This window comes from Mandrillus leucophaeus, unplaced genomic scaffold (genome assembly GCF_000951045.1).
Source record: "Mandrillus leucophaeus isolate KB7577 unplaced genomic scaffold, Mleu.le_1.0 Scaffold445, whole genome shotgun sequence".
Classification (NCBI taxonomy): Eukaryota; Metazoa; Chordata; class Mammalia; order Primates; family Cercopithecidae; genus Mandrillus; species Mandrillus leucophaeus.
The window spans coordinates 1,249,604-1,268,872 of NW_012104754.1; the positions used below are offsets into that span (position 1 = coordinate 1,249,604).

At 43.7% G+C, this 19,269-nt stretch overlaps 1 protein-coding gene across 1 annotated transcript in view; it reads left to right on the forward strand.

Moving 5' to 3' along the window:
• Nucleotides 1-19,269, forward strand: part of ANKH (ANKH inorganic pyrophosphate transport regulator) — a 159,954-nt gene that overhangs the window by 61,367 nt on the left and 79,318 nt on the right. The gene's annotated exons all lie outside the window — the stretch shown is intronic.

The window sequence follows — 19,269 nt, forward strand, 5'->3', positions numbered from 1 at the left end:
GTTATAACATTTATTGATTGATTGATTGAGACAGAGTCTCACAGTGTCTCCCAGGTTGGAGTGCAGTGGCACAATCATGGCTCATTGCAGCAACTTCCTGGACTCAAGTCGTCCTCCCGCCTGAGACTTTCAAGTAGCTGGGATTACAGCACACACTAGCACACCCAGCTAATTTTTGTATTTTTAGTAGAGACAGGGTATCGCCATGTTGGCCAGGCTGGTCTTGAACTCCTGGGCTCCAGTGATCCGCCCACCTCAGCCTCCCAAAGTTCTGGGATTACAGGTGTGAGCCACTGCACCTGGCCTCTCTTTTTAAACTTTGTTGTTTGAAAAGGTAACTTCAGAATATAAGTGAAGAGAATGAGTAGGAAATTTTTTTAATTACCCAGAAGCCAAAAAGACATCCCCAAATCATTAGGTGTTTTCTTTTGGAAGGTGCAGCCTTATCTTCTATTTATAAAGTCTTAAACTTGATGGCTTTTGGTCAAAGATCACTATAAGATTTACAAACTCAACACTCAATAGTGTAAAAACAAATATGTGCATGTAGGAAAAAATGCTGGAAGAAAATATGCTCAACTCTTCACAGTGGATAGTTATTGCTGAGTGGTATGAATATGGCTGATTATTCCTTCCTTTGTATACTTTTCTGTGTTTAATGCAGTGGGCATATATAAGTTTATTTAAAAAAAACAGTTTTTAAAAAAATTTATAAAACTTTATTGGAAGTGCAGGGTGGCACTGATTTCAGAGCATGGAGAAAGTTACTCTTTGCAAAACAATTTCGTAAATGACCAGCCATATCATTTTGGTGCCTAAAATTATTAACTCCAATTTTTTAAAGGAGCTAATGCAGAAAGAGAGACTAAAAGTTACATACATGTCTAATTTACCTTTTTTTCTGAAATTGATCTTAAATGAATTGATTCAAGTAACCCCCCCGACCCGTCGCCAAGGAACATCTGCAGCAAAGGGCAAAATAAAAGATCATGTTTGAGGTTATCCAGTTCTCGAACTCTGTAACTCAGACCTCCTTGACTTGAACCCAATGACGTCAGGTTGAGATTGTAGCCCTGTTATATTTACACATCTCATCAAATCACCCCCCTTGCATGCGCTACTTTGCTGACATATAGACTTACTATAGGGGGACACAGGGTCTACCTCTCAGAGATTTATAATCTAAGACAGGTATAGTGCAGGTGCTTGTAAAATGATGCATACAAACATTGTGTTTTAATAGGTTTACTGTCCTCACAGCAGTTCAAGTTAAGGATCGGTACCTATGGAAACAATGCTCAAGAAGTATTAGAATTCTTAAGCCCTCACTAACTCACTGTGCTGACTCCGCAACACTGTAAGGAATATCATGGCAGGCTGGGTGCTGTGGCTTATGCCTGTAATCCCAGCACTTTGGGAGGCCAAGGTGGGTGGATCATCTGAGCTCAGGAGTTCGAGACCAGCTTGGCCAACATGGTGAAACCCCCTCTCTACCAAAAATGCAAAAATTAGCCAGGCATGATGGCGTGTGCCTATAACCCCAGCTACTCGGAGGCAGAGGTGGGAGGATCACTTGAGCTCAGGAGGTGGAGGTTTCAGTGAGCTGAGATCATGCCACTGCACTCTAGACTAGGGGACAGAGCAAGGCCCTACTTCAAAAAAAAAAAAAAAAAAAGAAAAAGAAAAAGAAATACCATAGTAAACCACACAGGACAATCTGTAACTATAACTGATTAGCTACGACTCTTTGTGGCAGTCGGTTTAATGCTTGGTCAGGAAGAAAGAAACACAAGAAACATTTGATCATATGAGATTAAAACGTTAAAAATGAGTTTAAAAATTAGAACTGTATTTTCTGAATTTGTGACAAGCACTATTGTTCAGAATGTGGATAATTCATTTTATACCTAAAATGAAGTGGGCATCCTGGAGCGGAGATTCTCCAGGGCAGACAGTGCATGCCGTGTTTCTCCTTTGCGACTGCATAGGAGATTCATTGTGTCTTTCCCAGCATCTCCTTTTTATATTTGCAAGAGGTCACAAGAGGACAGTTAAAACTGATGACGCCTAAGGACTGATCACACGTAACAGAAGAGCCGCCACAGCCGGTTCCCATTAGAAGGGCCTCCAAAAACAGCACACACAGGAACTCGCCTGCTCTTCTCCTGATGGTCCACAGTTACCCCTGCCCTTCGAGCAGGAGGAGCGCGACCTCCTGCCACAGCCACAGCCACAGCCACTCCCCTGACCACCTAGAAAAAGGGATTGTAGCATGAATGGGGATAAAATAGCAAACACTCATCAGAGACTGCCGTGCAGGGAGGCTTCTGTTGGACTCCAAGATAATTATTCAGTGGCAGTTATTGAAATTGTGATCAACATTCCATTTAAAGCATTAAAGTCTCTTGTTTTATTTAGCCCTGACTAAGCAGTAGTCTTCTCTGGATTGGGTATTTTTTTTACCCACCCAAATATGTTTTATGTTGAGATGTTTAGAGTGTTTTTGGGGGGTTGGGGGTGGTGCAGGTTGTGAGGGGCAAGAGGTGCTGCATAGGAGACAGTTCTCTTTAACTGATTAATGTTTTCACTTTATTCAACAACTGTTGAATTAGGCAGTCTGTGCCTTTAGTGTTTTCCAGAACAAATGTGTTGAAGTGGCAGAAGGTGGAAGAATTGAAAATTATTCTTGCACAGTTGCACCGAGTTGTATATTGCTCCGTGTCTCCTCATGTGTACAAGTTTTATACAATTATCTTGTCTTCCCATCTCAATTGTGAACAAGTCAGAAGTTACCTGTTAATGTTCTGTGATATCGCCTCAAAACACCTTCAGTACTCAGCTGAGTAGTTACAAGCACAGACTTCGAAGCGCAGTCGAAATGGCCTTTTGAGTGACACCTGGTGAGGCCAGGCGGTCGGCTTTGTCGAGGCAGCAGCAGTGTGTGCTGTCCCGTGTAAGAGTGAGTGGTCATACTCTCGAGTGGCAAGGGAAGGTGCATGTCTCTGCAATGGGTTGGAACCATCTGCAGGGCCGTTAGGCAGCCAGCTTTAATAACATTGTGTCAGGTAATCAGTGTGAGCTACTGGTTAACAGGGAAAGAAATGTATGGATTGGGTCTGTGGACAACAACAAGGTAACTAAGAAAAAGAAGGCAAGTTTCATATAAAAAAGATACCTTAGGATAAACACCTAAAGCAAGTGTATTAGTCAGGGTTCTCTTAGAGGGACAGAACTGATAGGAGATATATAGATATATATGTGTGTGTGTGTATAGATATCCTATAGGATATATATGTGTGTATACATACACACATGTGTGTGTATGTGTATATATGTCTGTGTGTATATATATACATATATATCCTATAGGATATATATGTGTGTATACATACACACATGTGTGTGTATGTGTATATATGTCTGTGTGTATATATATACATATATATCCTATAGGATATATATAGACTATAAGAGAGATATATATGTATATATACACACAGACATATATACATACACACACACATATATAGGGGAGTTTATTAAGTGTTAACTTACATGATCACAAGGTCCTACAATAGGCCATCTGCAAGCCGAGGAGCAAGGAGAGCCAGTCCAACTCCCAAAACTGCAGAACTTGGAGTCCAATGTTTGAGGGCAGGAAGCGTCCAGCACGGGAGAAAGATGTAGGCTGGAAAGCTAGGCCAGTCTCTCCTTTTCACATTTTTCTGCCTGCTTTATATTCACTGGCAGCTGTTTAGATTGTGCCCACCAGATTAAGGATGGGTCTGCCTTCCCCAGGCCACCGAGTCAAATGTTCATGTCTTTCAGCAACACCCTCACAGACACACCAGAAATCAGTACTTTGTATCCTTCAGTCCAATTAAGTTGACACTCAGTGTTAACCATCTCAGCAAGACAGGGTAGAGTCAAACCTTGGTCATCTCCAGCTTCCTCAAGCTGCTGTACAAATACACTGAAAGTCACGTCATTGGAGGGCCTTAGAGGCCATCAGACTCACACAAGGCGACCCAGTGATTAATATCCCAAAGCCAGTTGTGCCAGAGAAAGAACTAAATCCTATGCCTGGGGTTTCCCCATCCAGTCTCACCCTGTTTGAAATGCCAGTGAGCACTGATAGAGTCTTTATTTCTCTGTTTGAAAACCATAGAAAATATCCATTCCTAACTCTGGATGTAAACCTAGCAAGAGTAATACCTTAATTAGAGAAGTCAGCAGGACTTTCACAACATTTTATTCTATTTTCAACCCCTGGGAGACTCCAGCAACAGTTTTCAGTCCATCACTGACAATCACATTATTTTTACAGAAGAAACAAAGGAAGCATAAAGTAGACACAGACTCTCCCAGCCTCTTACCTGCCAGTCAGTCATAGACTTTGACACATTCATTCATTCTGCCATTCAACACTACTTATTTGGGGCCTAGAATTGTTCTGGGTGCAGGGAGCACAAAGGAAAGAGGACACCTGCATACCTGGAACTTGCAGTTGTCAGCCGAGGGACACAAGCGACCCATTACGGTGTGGTGGGAGGGCTGCTCTGATGGCGGAGGCACAGAGCTGGGGACATACATTGCAGACCAGGTTTCAGATGGGCCCTCGCTGTGTGACCTGGGGTGAATAATGAAATTCTCTCTGCCTCCGTTCGTTCATATCTGTAGAAAAGGGGAACTAGCCAGGCACGGTGGCTCACATCTATAATCCCAGCCCTTTGGGAGGCTGAAGTGGGCGGATCACCTGAGGTCAGAAGTTTGAGACCCGCTTGGCCGACATGGTGAAACCCTGTCTCTACTAAAATTACAAAAATTAGCTGGACTTGGTGGCGGGCACCTGTAATCCCAGCTACTTGGGAGGCTGAGGCAGGAGAGTCGCTTGAACCCAGGAGACGGAGGTTGCGGTGAGCCGATACCATGCCATCGCACTCCAGCCTGGGCAACAAGAGTGAAACTCTGTCTAAAAAAACAAAGTTGAGGAGAGAGAACTAATAGAATCTGCTTTGTAAGATTATCACAGGACCAAATGATAAAGCTCTCCCCACGTTCCTTGGCAATAACACATGATAGTTATGGTTGCTGTTGTTGTTGGTTTTAGACATGTAGAGTGAGAGACATCATGTGAGGAGCTCAGGAAAGAGCACTTGGCTGGAGAGGGGCTAGATGTGCACATCGCCAAGATCATGGAGTGAACCGAAACCTTGATTTCGCTAAGATCAAGGGAGTATAGAAGAAGAAGAAGTGTAAAATATAAAAATTTAAGGCCAAAGAGAAAAATAAAAATTAAAAAAGCGATAGCAGCCGGGCATGGTGGCTTATGCCTGTAATCCCAGAACTTTGGGAAGCTGAGGCAGGCGGGTACTGAGATCAGGAGTTTAAGACCAACCTGGCCAAGATGGCAAAACCCCGTCTCTACCAAAAACACAAAAATTAGTTGGGCATGGTGGTGCGTGCCTGTAGTCCCAGCTACTCAGGAGGCTGAGGCACAAGAATTGCTTGAACCCAGGAGGTGGAAGTTGTAGTGAGCCAAGATCCACTGCACTCCAGCCCGGGCAACACAGCAACAATGTTTCTCAAAAAATAAATAAACAAATAAAAATAAAATACAATAGAGATAGAAACTAAAGACCTTTAGAGAAGTCCATGGCCTTCAGCCCATATCTAAGGAAAGAGATTTGCAGGAGGGACTTTCAAACTTTTCCACCACCTGACACAGTAATAGATCTTTCATTGCAGCCCAGTATACACACACCAACATTCAAACAACTAAACATACTTACATGCTGGATGTGACCTATCAAACCGATTTCATGATCCACCTTGGATTGCAGTTCACGGTATGGAAGACGCCAAACTAGAGGATTACAGTATTTATCAGACGTCACTCTGCACGTTGGTTCCAGAGCCAACAAGTTGCTTACTTTAACATCCCTGCCGGAAGATGGGTGAGAGTCATGCTCCCATTCAACAAGTCTTTATTGAGCACCTACTCTGTGCCAAGTAAGCTATGATTGGATCATGATGGGCAGCTTACATCATGGGATAAGGAACGGGGGTGGGGAGCTCACCCAGCCCAGGGATCAGAGAAAGGCTTCAGAGGAGCTGACATTGAGACGAGGATGCATAGGAGCAGCCAGGGGGAAGCAGGTGGGAGGGAGAATGGGATGGCTGAGGGGGAGGGAAGAACCTGCAGCTCTCAAGGAGATGCTGTGTGTCCAGAATCTAGAATGGGGAAGAAGAGGAGGTGAGGGACCAGACCGTGGAGGGCCTCAAAAGAAAAACTAAGGAGACTGGGATTTGGCCAAGGGATGATGGGAAGCTGTGGAGGAGAGACAGGGTCAGAGCCGCATCTTCAGAGGATCCCTCCAGCTGTGAAGCAAAATGGACCAGAGGGGACAACGATAAGGTCAAGAGAGATCAAGTAGTAATAGTAGTAGTAATAGGGATTCAGCAAACTCCATGAGAAGTAATACTGGTCTGCACTAGGCAGTGGGTCTGGGAAGTGATAGATGGATATAATTGATATTTAGGAGATAGAATCAACTGGACAAGGTGATTGATTGAAAATGGAGGAATAGGGGCGAGAGAAGCATGAGAGATAATGCCAAGTCTTGGTGAGGAGAGCCATTAAAAAATAGAGCATTGAAGGAGCAGAGGCTAAATGATGTATTCATTTCTGAACACACTGAGATTGAGGCACCTGCCAGCCACCCAGCTAGCGCTAGTTGGTGGGCAGTTGACTTTGCCTATTTCAGGCAAGGAGAGAAGCCTCAGGTAGGAACATTGACCCGGTGTTGGCACTGTCAACAGGAAGAAAGGAATTGAAACTGTAGGAGTAGATGAGAGATCTCCGGAGGAAATGGCTGCCAGCAGTGCACAGCAGGAAATGCATCCCGTCCTGCAGTCCAGTCTACAGACACATTAGTGCACACACTCCTACAACAGGCATATCCCACTGCATGCATGATGGCATTTTTCCATTCCGTTTGTAAAATTTGTTCGTCGTAATATTCTAAATTGTTTTCAGGACACACTAATGTCTTAGGGAATACGCAGAATGAGAGAGGTGAAAGTCAAGAGCTGAGCTTTCAAGGACTGACACAGACGTTCTCTTTTCTTGTTTTCCTTTTGGATCCACTTAACCACACCCTGCTTTGTGTCACAGTAAAGGTGACACCTTGGCAGCATTTCTCAAAATGTCCCATGGAGGACTTTGTAACATGAACCTCAAAAGCAAGGTTCTATAGGCAAAAACATTTGGGAAATTCTCTAATGCCATTGTCCCTTTGGAGATTTTTAGCATACATTGACAAAGTCTTGGAGAAATTCTATAGCAAAAAAAAAAAAAAAAAAAGAGTTTAACTTTGTTTTCTAAAGTTATTTCAATGTAAAGAGTTTTCTATACCCAGCACCTATTAACATCTGGAAGAAATAGTGTTCCTTAGAGTATACTTTCAGTAACATAGCATTAGCTTGTCCATTTCCAAACCTAGACTGTTTTAGAATGAGTGTTGATAATCATCATGGTAGGCACTGGGAAAGGATTGGAAGCAGTGGGATTTGTTTTTAGGGAGGTCATAGGGAATTTAAGGACTTAAAGATCAAGAAGGCATCTAATAGGGTTCTATATAAAGATAAGCGACAACTAAAACAATCAGGTAAGAAACCTTTTAGTCCAGTAATTCTGTTAAATCTTCCAAGATACATATATCAAATTATATAGGCATCCCTTGGAGCTATTTTGTCTTCGGTTCCAGACCACCACAAGGAAGCAAATTCTGCCTGAAAGCAAGTCACACACATTTTTTGGTTTTCCAATGTGTATAAAAGTTACGTTTGGGCTGAGTGTGGTGGCTCATGCCTATAAGCCTAGCATTTTGGGAGGCTGAGTCCGCAGGATCGCTTGAGCCCAGGAGTTTGAGATCAGCCTGGGCATCATGCCAAGACCTCATCTTTACCAAAAAATAACATAACTAGCCAGGTGTGGTGGTAGCACGCCTGTGGTCTAAGGTACCCGAGGCTGAGGTGGGAGGATTGCTTGAGTCCAGGAGGTCAAGGCTGCGGTGAGCCATGTTCACATCACTGCACTCCAACCTGGGCAAAGGAGCAAGACCCTGTCTCAAAAAAAAAAAAAAAAAGTTACATTTGCTCTATACTATAATCAATTAAGTGTGCAATATATTATGACTTAAAAAACAGTGTATATACCTTAACTAAAAGATACTTCCTTGCTAAAAAATGCTAATGATCATCTGAGCCTTCAAAGAGTTGTAATCTTTTTGTGGATACAGGATCTTGCCTCGGTATTGATGGGGGCTGACTGATCAGGGTGGTGGTTCCTGAAGTTTGGACTCGTTGTAGCAATTTCTTAAGACAGGAATGAAGTTTGCCAGATCAGTTGACTCTTCCTTTCATGAAACATTTTTCCATAGCATGAGATACTGTTTGATAGCATTTTACTCACAGTAGAACTTCTTTCAAAATTGAAATCAGTCCTCTCAAACCCTGCTTTTGCTTTATCCACTAAGCTTATATAATATTCTAAGTTGTTTGTTGTCACTTCAACAATGTTCACAGCATCTTCACCAGGTATAGATTTCATCTCAAACACTTTCTTTGCTCATCCATAAGAAGCAGCTCCTCCTCTGTTGAAGTTGGATCATGAGATTACAGCAATTCAGTCCCATCTTCAGACTCCACTTCTAAATCTAGTTCTTTTGCTATTTCTACCACATGTGTAGTTACCTTCCCCACTGAAGTCTTGAACCCCTCAAAGTCTTCCATGAGGGTCGAAATCAACTTCTTCCAAACTCCTGTTAATGTGGATAGTTTTACCTCCTCCCATGAATCAGGAATGTTCTTAATGGCATCTAGAATAGTGACTTCTTTCCAGAAGATTTTTCACTATCCTTTGCCCAGATCCATCAGCGGAATCACTGTCTATGGCAGCTGTGGCCTTGTGAAATGTATTTCTTAAATAATAAGACTTGAAAGTAGAAATTACTCCTTGATCCCATGGTCTGCAGAATGGATGTTGTGTTAGCAGGCATGAAAACAACATAAATCTCCTTGTACCTCTCCATCAGAGCTCTTGGGAAACCAGGTGCATTGTCAATGAGCAGTAATATTTGAAAGAAATCTTTTTTCTGAACAGTAGGTCTCAGCAGTGGGCTTAAAGTCTTTTCAGTAAGCCGTACTGTATACAGATGTGCTGTCATCCAGGCTTTGCTGTAACACAGGCAGAGTTGACTCAGCATAGTTCTTAAGGGCCTGAGGACTTTCTGCATGGTAAATGAGCATTGGCGTCAGCTGAAGGTCGCCAGCTACATTAGCCCCTAACAAGAGAATCAGCCTGTCCTTTGCGACTTTGAAGCCAGACATTGACCTCTCTTTTCTAGCTGTGAAAGTCCTAGATGGCACCTTCTTCCAATAAAAGGCTGTTTCGTCTACTTGAAAATCTGTTGTATAATGTAGCCACCTTCATTAGTGATCTTAGCTAGATCTTCTGGATAAGTTGCTGCAGCTTCTACATAAGCACTTGCTGCTTTACCTTGCACTTTTATATTTTGGAGACAGCTTCTTTCCTCAAACCCCATGAACCAACCTCCGTTAGCTTCCAGCTTTTTTTCTGCAACTTCCTTACCTCTCCCAGCGTTCATGGAATTAAAGAGCGAGGGCCTGGCTCTGGAGTAGGCTTTCGCTTCAGCGAATGCTGTGGCTGGTTTGATCTTCTATCCAGACCACTCAAACTTTCTCCGTATCAGCAATAAGGCTGTTGCACTTTCTTGTTATTCTCGTATCCACTGAAGTAACATTTTTAAATTTCCTTTAAGAACTTTCCCTCTACATGCACAACTTGGCCGATAGAGGCAGCCTAGCTTTCTCCGCCTAACTCAGCTTGTAGCAAGCCTTCCTCACTAAGCAATGCTGTTGATTTACCATGAGAGAGGTGTGACTGTTCCTTTCACCTGAACAGTTAGAGGCCATTGTAGGATTATTAATTGGCCCAATTTCATAGTATTGTTTTGTTTCAGGGAACACGGAGACCTGGAGGCGAGGGAGAAGGGAGAGGCCAGTGGGTAGAGCAGTCAGGACACACGCATTTATTAAGTTTGCCATCTAATATGGGTACAGTTTGTGGTGTCCCAAAACCATTAAAATAGTCACATTAAAGATCACCTATCACACCTCACCATACCGGTTATAATAATAATGAAAAAGTTTGAAATACTGTAAGAGTTACCAAAATGTGACACAAAGAGACACAAAGTGAGCCTGTGCTTTTGGAAAACTGGTGCCAATAGACTTGCTTGACACAGGATTGCCACAAACCTTCAATTTGTAAACAAAACAAAACAAAACACCCACATTTGCAATGCACAAGAAAGTGAAGCTCAATAAAACAAAGTCTGAATATGTCTGTACCCAGAAGACACAGATACAAATTTCTTTGTAAAAATATCACGTCAAAAAGAATTTTTTCAGCTAAGATCTACTCTAACAATTGGGAAGGAAACTATGTTCAAAATAATTTTAACTATCAAAGCCTCCAAGGAACAGGACACTAATAAGGTGTCACGTTGCTAAACGAATAATTAACCAGCCTCACAGTCTCAGGGCTCATCTTAGGATATTCGCTTTTATACATGTTGGGCTATAATTTGTCTTTTTTTTTTTTTTTTGAGACACAGTCTCACTCTGTCACCCAGGATGGAGTGCAATGATGTATTCTTGGCTCACTGCAGCTTCCACCTCCCAAGTTCAACTGGTCCTTGTGCCTCAGCCTCCCGAGGAGCTGGGATTACAGACGTGTGCCACCATGCCAACTAATTGTTTTGTATTTTTAGTAGAGACTAAAAATGGGATTTCACCATGTTGGCCAGGCTGGTCTCAAACTCCTGGCCTCAAGTGATCCACCTGCCTCCACCTCCCAAAGTGCTGGGATTCCAGGCGGGAGCCACTGCACCCAGCTTTTAATCTGCTTTTACAGCGTCCTTTATATAGTTCTCATTTGAAAAGGGTGAAGGTTTGCTGAAGGAATCCAGAATTTTTTCTTCTTGGTTTTTTACATCCTATGCAATCAATTGCACATGATTTGGGGATTATTTTAACTTAAGATGAGTTTAAGAACCACAACATATTATTATAGGAATCTCTCTAGTTCAGAATAAAAGCTGCATCTGTTTTTTTCCCAAATGCAGAAAATGTTCACTGTTCAAGTAATAAACACCAGTGTTTAGTAGGTCACAATTAGATTTTACTACCATTGTTGAAGATACATTTTTTCCACTCTCTTTTTGCTGACTCCCTTTTCATGGCTGGTGGTAATGGCTCCAAGTCAGCAACTGGATTTTGCTTTGCCATTAGCATGCCACCAAGAAAATGGAAAATGTTTCTGTGCACACACGTGAAGGATCAGCTTCCGAAAAGAGCAGCTGCCTGCAGTGATGTGTGATGAGTGAGATACTGTGGGCGGATGCACGTTGGACCAGACTTGCATCCAGGCATTTTTCTGTCACTCAGACAAGTAGTGCCAGGCACACATTGTTTCTGTGTACCACCTCCTACTTCCATTATCTCAGAACATACACAGTACAGCAAAGGAAAACACAAGACCATGCCTTCCAAAGCACCAACAGAATTCCGTTTTCATTGCCTCACCTCGGGCAGAGGCAAATGCCATATATATTTCTTCGAAGGGCAATGCAGTTCTCAGTGCAACCCTAACATCATTCCAGGAAACAAAACAATCCACATGTTGGTTTACCAATCTCAAGGCCCCATCTGTTCAGGAGCAAGCTTCTTATGTGACTTGCAGCAAGCTCTCTCATCTGCTTCTGAAGCTTGTCACCTCTGTGGGAAAAATAATTGAACAGTATTGGAAGAAGCACTCTGCCTTTGGGAGTCAGCTTTTCACCACAGCACATTTCCAAATTAGAGCAGTTAGTAAACCTGGGGACATTTATCTTAAGACTGTGATCCAACAGTAAGCAAAAGGATTTTCTTTGGTAGTAGAACTATCAGATAATTAGGATACAAAAGAATAAACGAGAGGGAGAGAAGAGGCATTCAATGGAACATCCCCAGAGCCTCTTACGCATGCTCCCTGTGCTCCCCAAGCTGTCTTTAGCCCACGTTCATGGCCAGGGCCCCTCTCTGCACTTCATCTGCCTCCTTTCTGTGGTCCCCACTATAGCTACATCATGGGTTCACTGTCAGTGCTGAGCACACAGGAAGCTGCAGGGTATAGTTCCAGTATGAGAAATTCAGCTTTTTCCAGGTCTCCTCTGTGGCTAAAATAAGTGTCCTTTGAAAATAGACTCTGCTGCTCTAGAATAGGCTGGCTTTCCTAGTACACTTCCCAACAATGCCTTACCGCCCAAAGCTGTCAGGACTTCCTAGAGGATAAAGCCATGCAGTTAGTTGCATTGACTCTGTCTACATCCTACGAGGTTTGGTTCTCACCAGTGTAAAGAGATCTTAGTGATATTTCTGTTTGTCCCAACAGAAGTTCGCCATCAGATAAGTGTTGGCTAAGCAAACACATTTGCTTTGCAGGCCAGAATGGATCAGTGGATAGCATTACTTCTACTTAGAGAAAAACATTTTTCTCCCAGTGGGCGGTCGTCCCATTCATTGTTCAACAGTCAGCCACACAGAAATGCAGTGATAGCAAATGAAGAGGGAGAGGATTTACCACCCCACGAGAGAGCAAACAGGGCAGGGAAATGATCCTGCCAGGGCCTTGCTTACTGCCCCCACCCAAGGCCACACAGCTGGCTGGGCCATTAGGTGTCACTTGCAAACTTCCAGGACAAACTCACTTGGGATTGGGTTTCTCCAGGGCAAGAGGAGCTGCAGCAGCGAAGGCGAGAACAGCACCATTGAGATTTGCAGCCACCATTCCTGCAAGACTCCCGGCCTGGCTGCTTCCCTTTGCCTGTTTATTCTGCCTCTTCACCCTGGTGCATCTCCCATTACTCAGCCTCTTCCCACTTACCTTGCTACTCCGCCAGAGAACCGGCCACCGGGTGTCCAGTGGTCTCACTGCCTCTGATCCCCTGCAGTCCTCACCACACTGCCAGTTTAACATGGGCACAGCCCCTGGGAATTGGAGAAATACCCAAGAGCTACTGGGCAAAGCTACCATGGCTGAGGGACATTTAGGGGTTAGGTCTTTGGCTATGACTGAGTGGCAGAGGTGAGTCCTCGCTGGGTCTACAGCAGCCCAGAGTGTCCCCGTGGGCCTCTCCAGCCCCAGAACTCTTAGATATCAGGATCAGAGCAGACCAAGTCCAAGGCAGCCTGGCTCTGCTGATACATCCCTCCCTCCTTAAACTTTGGTAAGAGTGTCCACCTCTCTTATTTTAGGCTTTGTTGTAACTAAGTGTTGTTTTATTTATACACAAACACACACACACACACATATACGTGAGACAGAGTTTCTCTCTTGTTGCCTAGGCTGGAGTGCAGTAGCACAATCTCGGCTCGCTGCAACCTGCGGGACAGCGAGTCCCGGGTTTAAGCGATTCTCCTGCCTCAGCCTCCTGAGTAGCTGGGATTACAGGTGTCTGCCACCACATCCGGCTAAGTTTTTGTATTTTTAGTAGAGTCAGGGCTTTACCATGTTGGTCAGGCTGGTCTCGAACTCCTGAACTCAAGTGATCCACCTGCCTCAGCCTCCCAAAATGCTAGGATTACAGGCGTGAGCCACCGTGCCCAGCCTCGTTTTATTTTTATTTCACGTAACTTCAAGGATGAGTAGTCAGTTCAGGGTAGTGTTTTTAGCTTGTGTTCACCAGCACCCAGCTGCCTTCTCAGCTAGAAAACCCCAGATGGTTCTTTCCTTTCATCAGTGTTCATCAGCCTAGATAGAGCGGTGAAGGAGGTGCATTCCCCACTGCGAGGGAGATTCACCTGGAGAGGAGGGCCACTGGCCGCAGACAAGAAACAGATCTTAGTTCTCACGTCCAAATAAATGTTGGCTTTCACCCTCCTGTCCCATCATCACCAGTCTGGGTCCCAGACCAAGCACCTCTTCCCTGCCACTCTGGCAAGAGTTGGTTTCCTGACTGTTTTTTGCCACTCTAGTCCACTATGCATATTCTTCCCAGATCGGTCTTCATAAATCCTCCACTCAGAAGCTTGCAGCCTTTCCTATCGCAGTCATATCCAATCTCAATTCCTCTGCCCAGTATAATGGGACTCGACTCTAGACACCTGACCTAATTTCTCTCCACTCCAAGGACCCTTCCTTGAGCCAGCCTCTGTTCCTCTCTGAGCCCAGAGCACGCTGAGCCCGGGCACTCCCTGTACCCCTTCAGAGCCCTCCGCCCTCTTCCCAAGGGATCCAGGACCCTCACCATCTTCAGCACAGGCAGCTTACTCTTGCTAATCGAATCAGTACCACCATTTTTGTCCTCTGCCTGTTCCATGTTCTCATCATGACCTCCTTGAAAGCAGGGACCAGCTTTTAAATGTCTTGTGTGTGGTCCATGGTTCTTGCCTAGTACAGTACCAGGCACAACAGGTACTGAACAAGTCCTCCTTAGCCAAGCAATTGCTGGATGAGCCCCTTCCAGGATAGCATCTGCGTGGCAGAGGTTTGCTGGAGTAGAAGATAAAAGTTGGGAGGGCTCCCCAGGGAGAGGCTGGGGTAGACTTTTGACTTCATGAGCTATCACTGGAAGCTGCTTTTGAAAATGCAGAACTGGCATTCTTTGTACACACTGGGTGCTTTCCTTCCAAAGCTGTCAAATTCAATGAGGATAAGTACTGAGAAATAAGTGGGCTTGATTTTGCTTAGCTTTTGACTAGGCAAAAGTCAAGAGCTGACTTTGGGGTAGCTGATTTATTCAAAACCAATTTTCATGCATTTTTTTTATAGTCAGGGAACCATTTGTGTAAAAAGAAAACGAAGCTAAGAAAAGGCTTATTACAGCCGTAGGAGCTTGGGTAGGCAGCAGACGGGACTTGGTGTAGAAGGTGCTTTTGAAACTACTTCATTGAGTCTAGATCTTTGCATTTTTTTATGGAAATCACTGAGCAACTACTACAGTTCCTCATTTTGCTCTTCCTGACCTCCCTGCTGAATGAGGAGGCATGAGATCTCAGGCAGTTTGGGTCAGCATGGCCGCCTCTTTAAGACTGAGCTCATGCACCCACCCCAGAGTTAAGGTTCTTCACATCCCTCTCCAGGCACCTGAAGGGGCCTAAGATAACACAGGTAGTAGGGGGAAACTCAGATATCAACCTGATGGTCCACATGATTTCCAACTTACGTGGCTGGATTTAGAGGCCAAAGTCCCAATTCTGCCACTAATAACTTTATGGCCTTGGGTAAATTGTTTTTTCCCCTATGAGTCTCAATCATCTTGTCCTTCACAAGAGCTAAGACCCTCTACCTTGCTAGGTTTTTCAGGAGGATTAATGAAGTGTGGTACCTCATGAGAAAATGCCCAGCACAGACCCTAATACACACAGGACGGTGAGTGAAAAGAGTTGGATCTTGGCCAGGCATGGTGGCTCACTCCTGTGATCCTAGTGCTTTGGGAGGCCAAGGCAGGTGGATCTCTTGAGGCCAGGAGTTCAAGACCAGCCTGGCCAACATGACAAAACCCTGTCTCTACTAAAAATACAAAAACTTAACTGGGCATGGTGACACTCGTCTGTAGTCCAACCTACTCAGGGAGGCTGAGACAGGAGAACCGCTTGAACCCTGGAAGCAAAGGTTGCAGTGAGCCAAGATCGCACCACTGCACTCCAGCCTGGGTGACTGAGTGAGACTCAGGGATGAATATGAAAATAATTTTAGGTTTCCACAGAGCAATTTCTTTAAAATATATTTTACAAAAAGAAAGAAAAAGAAGAGAACCAGTGAGTAAGTGATTGGAGTCTCACTCCAGATATATTTTAATGTTCTCTCCCTTTTCAAAATTTACAGCCAATATCAACAAATACTTAGTTTGTCTAATCTTTTTGTGGTTTGCATAGAAGGTGGATTGAGTGTTTTTCAAAGTTGAGACTTCCTGTTTTTCCCGATCTGTGTTTTTCTCTTTTAATTCTTCATTTTTTGCATCAGCCAAGAACACATTCATATGGGACTAGTCTTAAGTTCCAACTATGTTTGAGGGGTTTAAAAATTAGGTGATATAGTGGTTTATGTCATGTTTTATCTGTTTAGTGTACTTTTATCTTCATATGGTAGTAAGTAATTATGGAGAAACATTTTTGTTCTGTGGGGAGGGAGGCAGAGTAGAAATCTTAATGCATTTTAACTTGTGAAGAAGCATCATATTCTATACTGGGGAATTGGAAGGTATCATAAGACTTACTTTAAAGCAGACTAAACTGTATTATCAGAGCTGTTAATTTTACACAAAATGAAAATGTGAGTCGAGTGTGGTGGCTCACGCCTGTAATCCCAGCACTTTGGGAGGCTGAGGCAGGTAGATCTCTTGCGCCAGGAGTTTGAGACCAGCCTGGACAACATGGTGAAACCCCATCTCTGCTAAAAATACAAAATTAGCCAGGCGTGGCGACACGAAACTATAATCCCAACTACTGGGGAGACTGAGGCTGGAGAATCACTTGAGCCCGGGAAGTGGAGGTTGCAGTGAGCTGAGATCGTGCCGCTGCACTCCAGCCAGGCAACAGAGTGAGATCCTGTCTCAGAGAGAGAGAGAGAGACAGGGAGAGAGAAAGTGTACTGCTCAAAATCCAAAATTATCATTGTTTTATTCTTAAAGTACAGTTTTAAAAATCTGCACTTTGCCATCTTGAAAGTTAGCAAGTAATTTTAGGAGATTCCCTTTTACTCTCAGTCAAATAGAAAGAAATATTTACTGTGGTTTATTCCTTACTGTTAAAGAGAGGTTACCAAGCCAAACACTAAATACTTTAGAAAATTTCTAGATAAACACAGCTTAGAAATGGAGCTTAGCTTTTTTTTTTTTTTTAAATCACCACCATTCTGGAAGCACAACATGAATTTAGGATAGTTGAATGGGACCTAAATGTGATGCAAGGATATTAAATTTGTTTTTAAAAAATGCATTTAACTCATAGGGAAGCTCAAAAGTCAGACTTTGTAAAACAATTCTAACATTGAGGTTGGAACCATTCTTACATTCTTATATAAACACTATGGTATATATGCTAACTGAGTTGTTGTTGTTGGAGACAGGGTTTCATTCCTGTCGCCCAGGCTGGAGTGCAGTGGCACAATCTCGGCTTATTGTAACCTCCGCCTCCAAGGTTCAAGCGATTCTTCTGCCTCAGCCTCCCGAGTAGCTGGGACTACAGGCCCGCGCCACCATGCCTGACTAATTTTTGTATTTTTGTAGAGATGGAGTTTCACCATGTTGGCCAGGCTGGTCTCTAACTCCTGGGCTCAGGTGATCCATCTGCTTCAGCCTCCCAAAGTGTTGGGATTACAGGCGTGAGCCACTGTGCCCAGCCCCAGTGAGTTTAGATGTAGTTACGTCCGAAGAATCCAAGTGGCACTAAGGCATGTGAAGCACCTTTTTTTTTTTTTCGTTTTTGCACAGCTGCTCAGGGAGCATTCCACATACCTTCGTTCTAAAGTTCCCTTTCCACTCATTTTGGTCAGCGTTACTAACCTGTGTGACTTGCATAGCTGTCCTCCTGTGTTCCATCTTAGCCTTTGTTACAGTGACAGTCCTTCTCTGTGTATTTCTCTCTGCCTTTCTACTGCCTTCTCCACCACTTTTTCCATCTTCAGCTCCTGAGTTCATCCTCCTTCTTGTCATATGAAAGTGCCTAATCCTTACGGCAGTTAATTCATCAGTAATGAACAGATGCAAGCCCCTCATTCTAAGGCTTTGAAGGATATAAAGAAATGTTCAAATATACTTAGTGTGTGTGGCGTATTTGCCTGGCACCATGCTCTTTCATGAACAATGTACATGATGTGATAGCCATAAAAAATTAACAGTTTGTTTGGCCACTACGTCATGCACATTCATCAACCAAGAGATGGTGCCAGGCAGATACGCCACAATCATGAAGTATATTTGAATACATGAAGTAGTTCTTTGAGTCAATACATGACAGTGATAATCCCTGGGATAGGAGCAATCATGTGGCTTAGGCAGGTTAAGGAGGTTTCCTGAGGGAGAAAGGAATTGACCTTGTTCTCAGAGGATGGGCAGAAGACAAGAGGAAGCCATTCTGCTGGCATTCGTCTGGGTGAAGATAGCACAGCCAGGAAATCCAGAGGTTGGACTTGAAAACTTAGAGTTCTAACAAGGGCAGCACTAATAGTCCTGATACGTTTTTAGGGCTCCAAGAAGCCTTCTTGGACCCAGCAGACTGGACTCAGTGCCTTCATGCTCTAATCAGACTGTTAGCATTGTTTTACCTATTTGTACCTATTTGTAAACCAATCATGATTTAGGTGCTGAAGTCCAAAAAAGGGAAGTAGGTCATGAAGGGCTTAAACTAGCACCAATAGGAAAGTGAGTCCAACAGGGAGAAGATTCCTCTTTTCTCATGGCCAAAGTTGGGGGTTTGGGAGCCTCATGGCTCTTTTGGCCAGCACATAACTCGTGATATGTAGCCTTGTGTTTCAAACTGTCAGCATTCATAGTGTTTTTCAAGTGAGATGAGCAGGGAAGCTTCTGCCTAGAGATGCCATCGCAGGTGATTACTCAAAGCATGGCAGTGACCTGTTAACCTTTGCTTTACCGGGTGCTTCCTCAGCTTTGCACCCTAGAAAATTAGACATTTCGTTTATTTTGTCTGCCTTGATAAAGGTGTTTTTATTTTTTTCATTTTAAATTAATAAAAGTAGCATCTGCTCTGCTCTTTGTCATAGGTGAAATGATATGAAAGTGTATCAAGTTAATAATTGTCCCATTCCTGCCCCTCTTAATCCCACTTCTCCTAAAATAACCAGGATCAACAGCTTGGTGTATGTCAGTCTCCAGCTGTCTCTCTGCTCATACAAATATACTCACACATTTTTTAGGGTCTTTTTTTAATGTTTTTAACAGAACGAGAATATTCTTTATTGCTTGACTTGCAACTTACTTCTACTTGACACTGTTTCTTGGGCCTCTTTCTTTTTTTCTTTTTTTGAGATGGAGTCTCCCTCTGTTGCCCAGGCTGGAGTACAATGGTGCTATCTTGGCTCACTGCAACCTCCACCTCCCAGGTTCAAGCAATTCTCCTGCCTCAGCTTCCCAAGTAGCTGGGATTACAGGCATGTGCCACCATGCCAGGCTAACTTTTGTA